The 7,106-nt window shown below is 36.1% G+C and overlaps 1 long non-coding RNA gene across 1 annotated transcript; it reads right to left on the reverse strand.

Annotated features, from left to right (window-relative positions):
• Positions 1-306: 306 nt before the first annotated feature.
• LOC140236060 (uncharacterized) lies at positions 307-6,360 on the reverse strand. The gene is made up of 4 exons (XR_011901745.1): positions 6,328-6,360; positions 3,835-3,879; positions 1,237-1,295; positions 307-319 (listed from the first exon to the last, which is right to left on the reverse strand). It is a non-coding gene; the product is annotated as an uncharacterized lncRNA (long non-coding RNA).
• Between the last annotated feature and the right edge of the window lie 746 nt (positions 6,361-7,106).

Raw genomic sequence — 7,106 nt, forward strand, 5'->3', positions numbered from 1 at the left:
AGGAATTATCAGATTAAAATGAAATTTTACACACTGTATAAGTACATTCTATATCACTATAATTACTAAAAATCACTAAAAATAACAATAATAATAATAACAACAACAATAACGAAAGAGATGGGATAAAATACTCGTAGTAAAATAATTAACATGATAAGAAACAAACAATCAGATGTCTATCGACCATCATCATTATACCTTTCTTTATATAGATTCATTGAATATGTAATGTTCATTTTGATTGTTAATTTTTGAGGTTTAGTCATAAATATGAAAAAGGGAGAAATTTCACCTGGCCAAGAATTCAATTCCCCGCCTGTTGTAGAGGAAGAAAGAGAGAGAGAAAAAAAAATATTGATTGGAAATGAGAAGGAATTAAAACATTTTAAGATATCAATATGTACACGTTTGTTGATTTTGTTTGAAGTATAAAAAATAATGGAAAATGAAATATCTAAGCTCCGAAGATAAGGACTAGCCACTTTGACAAGTACGGTTATTCGGCTTAAGTGAAAACAAATCATGTAATGAGAGATATGAAAGTGAATACTCATTGTAATATAATAAACGTAAAAATTAACAGCAAAGAAATACATGTTTATTTACATTATCAATTTACAAATCATTCTTGAATAAACCTTTATTGAATATGATACGGTCGTTTATAAAAAGTTTAGTCTTTTTATCAAGTCAAGTCGATTCAGGTTATTATTCATTCAACAAAAAAGTGAAACAGAATACAAAGCACGCATGAAACAATTATTGTGTTAGATCAATTGAACAAAAAAAAAAAAACAAACAAACAAACAAAAACAAACCAACGCATTGTGCATCGTAGAGTATGTAATAAGATATAATGTGTACACTTAAAGGGGATGGCTAGTAACTGATCAGTGGGAATGCTGGGGGATGATTGTTCCAGTCCTTGTGGGATTCATTTAAGAGCACATTATATATTCATTGTTGTGTGAAAATTATGTGCTTAAGAATGGTCTCATATTCAAGTAATGTGACGGGGTGATCGTTAATGGTCGCCCCGTCACTGTGCAGGCACGCTAACCTGGAAAATTTAAAGTACACATTACTTGAATATGAGACCATTCTGAAGCAAATAATTTTCACACAACAATGAAAAATGAAATGAAATGAAAAAAATGATTAAAAATGAATGGAATGGAGAGAGCCGCTAAATGCTTTTGAAACTTGATTGAAAATAATGGAAAAGTGAGATACCTTTATTTCCGATTAGAAGAGACGAGGAATAAACCATCTAACCGAGTACAGTCCTTCAGCTAAAATGATGACAAAAAAATAATGAAAAATGAGAGAGATTAAAACGTATTCTCGTAATAACGTGAGCAACGTATAATAAAAAAGAAACAGCGAAAACAAGTGTTTATATACCATTATCAGTTTACTATCATTCTTTAACATCCCAATCATTGGTTATAATAGCGTTCGTTTTGATTATCATTTTCCGAGGTTAAGTAAATTTATAGCAAGAACAATGGAAAAAAAAACCTTTCGTGACATAAAATTTACTTCCCCATCTGTAATGAATGAAGAAATGGGTTTAAAGGGGATGGCTAGTAACTGATCAGTGGGAATCAGTGGGAATCACTGGGAATACTGGGAGATGATTGTTCCAATTCTTGTGGGATTCATTTAAGAATACATTATATATCTATTGTCGTGTGAAAATTATTTACTTCAAAATGGTCTCATATTCAAGTAATGTGTTTCCAGGCTAGCATGCCTGTACAGTGACGGGGCATTAAACTGCACATTAAACATTGAATATGAGACCGTTCTGAAGCAAATGATTTTCACACGACAATAGATATATAATGTACTCTTAAATGAATCCCACAAGAATTGGAACAATCATCCCCCAGCATTCACACTGATTCCCACTGTACTAGCCATCCCGTAAAAAAAAATAAATAAATAAATAAAATGATACGGTCGGTTATGTAAAGTTTAGTTTTTCTTTTTATCAATTCAAGTCGATTCAGTTTATTATCCATTCAACAAAAAAGTGAAACAGAATACAAAGCATGCATGAAAAAATTATTGTGTTAGATCAATTGAACAAAAAACAAACCAACGCAATGTACATCGCAGAGTATGTAATAAGATATGATGTGTACACTTAAGTAGAAAAACAAAGAACATCTCTGCATTCTTTGAAGGTTGACAGGAAAAGCATGAAAAAGTATGGTCCGCTAAAAAGAAAAAACACAATGAATATCTATACATCATCTTAAAGGAAACCAAAATCCAAAGATCAATGCATCAGTGCATCAGTGAAAGTTTGAGGAAAATCGAACAATCGATGCAAAAGTTATGAATTTTTAAAGTTTTGGTGTTGGAACCGCTGGATGAGGAGCCTACTATAGACGTCAAGTGTGGACAACAATAATAAAGAAAATATAAAGGGAATTCCCCTCCCCCCACCGCGAAATTTACTTTTCCAGCATAATGAAAGAGCACTTCACTAAACGCTTTTAGAAAGCAGAGGGAGCAATTGCTATCCTTAACATATGTCAGTATCAAGTTGATGGAATGAGTAATTTTCATGAAAAATGATTTCTTTTTTTTTTTTGCGTATGGAATTACCCTTTATATTTTCTCTATATTGTTGTCCACACATGACGTCATAACCTCTGGCAGTCTCCTCATCCAGCGGTTTCAACACCAAAACTTTAAAAAATCCATAACTTTTGCATCGATTGTCCGATTTTCCTCAAACTTTCACTGATGTGTTTTAGTTATGTTGCTGCTTTCACTCAATCCACATTTCTCTTTGGGTTGTGGTTTTCTTTATAATAACCACTTATTACTTTCAAGAACAATATACTGTATTCAGGCTAATCTAACAATGTTTAACCTGAAGGCACTATTAATTATTAACAGCCGTGTGCAAAGAATGGTAAAAAAAAAAAAAAAACTTACAAAAGTACTTCACACATATGCGCATGCACTTGCCCACACACGTGATAAAAAAAAAAAAAAAAAAAAAAAAAAAATCTTTATATGATAAAAGGCAGCCGATCGCCATCCCTAATGGTATGTAAACTCCGAACGACCGAAGTTTGTGCATGCAACTGCACAATGCCAGGCTCGGTGCTATATCCATAAACGTGTGGGACAATGCTGCCACTGAGACACGTGTGTGTGTGTGCGCATGTGTGTGTACGCATCATACACAAACATTGTCACCGCGAGCTGAGGTGATTGGAGGAGAGAGGCCAGAAGACGCGCGCGCGCGCGCGTGTGTGTGTGTGTGTGTGCATGTGTGTGTACGCATCATACACAAATATTGTCACCGCGAGCTGCGGTGATTGGAGGAGAGAGGCCAGAAGACGCGTGGCTCTTTTGGCCTCTCTTCATGCGCACTGAGTGTGTGCGTCCATTCGGAAGCTCACGTGGCTCGCTCGGACAGCCATTTTGGGTTACAGAGAGCGCTCTTGTAGCCTACGCGTTTTGTTCGCTGACCCATTGAGCCATTGATACAGAATGGGGGAGGCAGCGTGTTGCGTTCGTCTCCGTGCCGCACAAACCACTCGCCACGACTGAGTGCCTTTAATCAAGGGATAAATCTCACCTGGCCAAGAATTCACTTCCCCAGCTGTTATGCATAAAGGAGAAATAGCGAGAGAGATAGAGAGAGAGGGAGAGAGAAGGAAAGAGACACAGAGAGAGAGAGAGAGAGAACTTCAGCTTCTATGACAGGAGATAAGAAGGAATTGGACCACTCTCATTCGTGGCGTGTACAAATTCTGTTGATTGATGTTTAGGTATACAAGAAATAGTGGAAAAGTTAAATACCTGAGGTTCCGATTATACGTTCCAACAGCTTTGAGGAGTCCGGTTCTTCAGGTGAAAGGGAAGACAAACGAATTCGATAAGAGAGATGAAAGAAATAATCTTTGCAATAATTATGATCAACCTAAAAAAAAAAAAACACTATGCAAACAAAAGTGGTGTTTATTTACTATTGATGTCATTGTCTCATGCTTGGATATATTATCATTTAATGTGTGATGTTCATTTTCATTATCTGTTGCTGAAGTTTAGTCATTGAATTAAATGGTCTCATATTCAAGTAATGTGCAGTTTAATGTTTCCAGGTTAGCATGCCTGTACAGTGACGGGGCGATCGTAAACGGCCCGTTAATGATCGCCCCGTCACTGTACAGGCATGCTAACCTGAAAACATTGAACTGCACATTACTTGAATATAATGAGACCATTCTGACAACTCTGAAGCAAATAATTTTCACACAACAATAGATATATAATGTACTCTTAAATGAATCCCACAAAGGATTGGAACAATCATCCCCCAGCATTCCCACTGATTCCCACTGATCAGGTAGTAGCCATCCCTTTTAACTAATCTATTTTTTTTAAGGTACAATATGGAACACTGCGTGCTGACAAAGGAGACTTTGAATTGTACGGTCTATTCACGCATTAAATCTTATCGAGCCGTAGTAGCTGTGCAAAAAAGAGAGAAAAATCCACAATTTTAAATTCGTCTTATGAGCCCACATTTTTGAATTTTGTACAAGAACGATTGTTCTTTCGGAACAAAAACCTCACAAGATTGACTAGGTAATCCCGATTTACCAACATTGAGTCCTCACTGAAAATCAGGGCGTGTGACCTTAGACCAAAAAAACAAAAAGAATTGTTGCATTGGCGTAACCCGCCCGACCCTAAAAATTCCGCCGACCCCATGTTTTTTTATTATTTTTTTTTTTGCTATTGATATCAAATATCTTGTTGATTGCGATCGCGATCGCACAAACCCGGAAGTGGAAACGGCTCTGGGGATATCGGATGTACGAGGGAGAGATCTAGCGCCTCGCATTTATAAGCCTTCCTTGATCAGTACGTCATCTGTTTCCAACACGGACACGTACTCTAACAAGATTTATTCAGTGTGTACGTAGCATTCAGACTGCGATGTATTGTGCACAGTTTTGCCATAGGTTTCTTGTGTAGAGAACTTACACGAATCTGTATATGTGGGACTGTAATAGAGATCGCCGTGTGCGATGAAAAGATCGTACATATGGGTCAATTTGCATCTATCATATCTAAGTCAAAATAGTAAAATATGAGGTGAAAACATTCAGGATAGGGATTTCAACATCTTTAAATTCTGTGAAGGGGTATAATTCCAGTAATATCGGCCTCATAAATGATTTGTAGAATAGATGAACACAGCACATTCGGTGCAGCAGTTGTAACTGTTTACTGAGCTGAGCACGAGTTTTACACGTAAAATGCAGGTAGCAAAAAAAAAAAAAAAAAAAAAAAAATCCGCCCGACCGACCCTATTTGAAAATCTCATGTTACGCCAATGCAACAATTTTTTTGGGGGCCTTATTGTTGGTTTTGTGATGCACAGTCACATATAATCAACGTTACCATTATCATCGTACTATCACGCTGCGATATATTACTACTGAATATCCAATGTTCAGTTTGATTATCTGTTTCGGAGGTTTACTCATTAAGCAAAAACAAGGGAGCGTTTTTCCTTGGCCGAGGATCCACTTCCCAGGCTGTAATAGGTAAAGAAAGACAGACTTAGAGAAGAAAGAAAATGCTTATATATAATGGAAAGTAAATAGGAATTGCAACATTTTCATTTGAGGAATGTGCAAGTTTGTCAATTGCTTTTCAGGTACTGATAAGAGGATATAATGGAAATGTGAAATATCTGAAAATCCGAAGAGCTGTCCTATCTGCTTTGACGAGTCCGTATTTTGCAGCTAAAGGACGACAAAAATAGACATCATCGACAGATCGAGAGGAATAAAAAAATATTCTTGTAGCAACGTATTAGGCGTTTTCACATCAGCCCGATGTTTCGAAATAGCGCGCTTTTTTCTGACTTGGGAAATTAAAAAATATCTCGAGCTCGGATTTTTATCGGGCTGATATGAAAACGCCAAATGTAAAAAAAGAAGAAGAAATAACAAACATACAAGTATTCATTTACCATAATCATTATGCTATTCATCTCAAACTTTATACGCAGGAAAGACAGGCATGGCAAGGAATGCAGTTTCTCAACTAGATTGGAGAGAGAGAAAAGAAAGAAAGAAAGAAAGAAAGAAAGAAAGAAAGAAAGAGATACACAGAAAAGAGAATGATAAAGAATGACAATCATGGAAAATTAGGAAGAATCAACTCTTTCTCATTCCTGCAATTTAAACAGGCTATTAATTCTTCATAAAGTATGTGGTGGAAAAAAAAGAAAGGAACATTAAAAATACCTGAAGTTATTTTTCCATACATGCTCACCTGAGTTCAGCAGCTGTCCAAGCTTCTTCAATAATTCCTTGACATCTACCGCGGCTGCACAATAAGAGACAAGCCAACAAGTATAATGCCAGTAATGTCGTTTTTATTGCAACAAGGCATGGACATACACATTAAAGTTGGACTATGGTAATTTCACTTTATGAGTCTTCTTTTAGCTGCACACTTATGCACGGAATCATATCGCAACATGTTTTTGTGGTTTTTTTTTCTTTCAACTTTATTTTTCATTTCCAGTAAATAAACAGGGAAAATTATATACAGTGCAATAACAGAACATATTTGTAATAATTTCAAAAACGTAAATTAACAAAATACATTTGATCACGAGTAACAACATAAATGCATTTTTGAAGGTATATACATAATATGCATAATACAAGGATTGGAATGGAAATGGATGGAGGGTCCTACTAAAAAGCAAAGCTTGTACGGTATGGGACCCTCAGAAAATACATAAGAGAACGAATAAATTCGTTCCTGGCTCTCTACACTCCACAACTTTTGAGTATGTCGAATTACGGTCCTTTTTTCCGTTTTATACGAAGGTATGCACAATTCCGAAACATATCACTATATATAAAGTCGTAATCACCCTTTGCCTCAATCCCCACCTTTATGTCAAAGCAAGATCTGTTTTCATCATATTCCCGAGTTATATGCACCCATTCTCATTGTGAGCCTTCACATTTACTAATCCCAAAAGTTGCGATGTTTTCCCAGAGGCAAAGAAGTTATAGAGCTGGCTACTATAATGTGCG

The sequence above is a fragment of the Diadema setosum genome, chromosome 12 (genome assembly GCF_964275005.1).
Source record: "Diadema setosum chromosome 12, eeDiaSeto1, whole genome shotgun sequence".
NCBI lineage: Eukaryota > Metazoa > Echinodermata > Echinoidea > Diadematoida > Diadematidae > Diadema > Diadema setosum.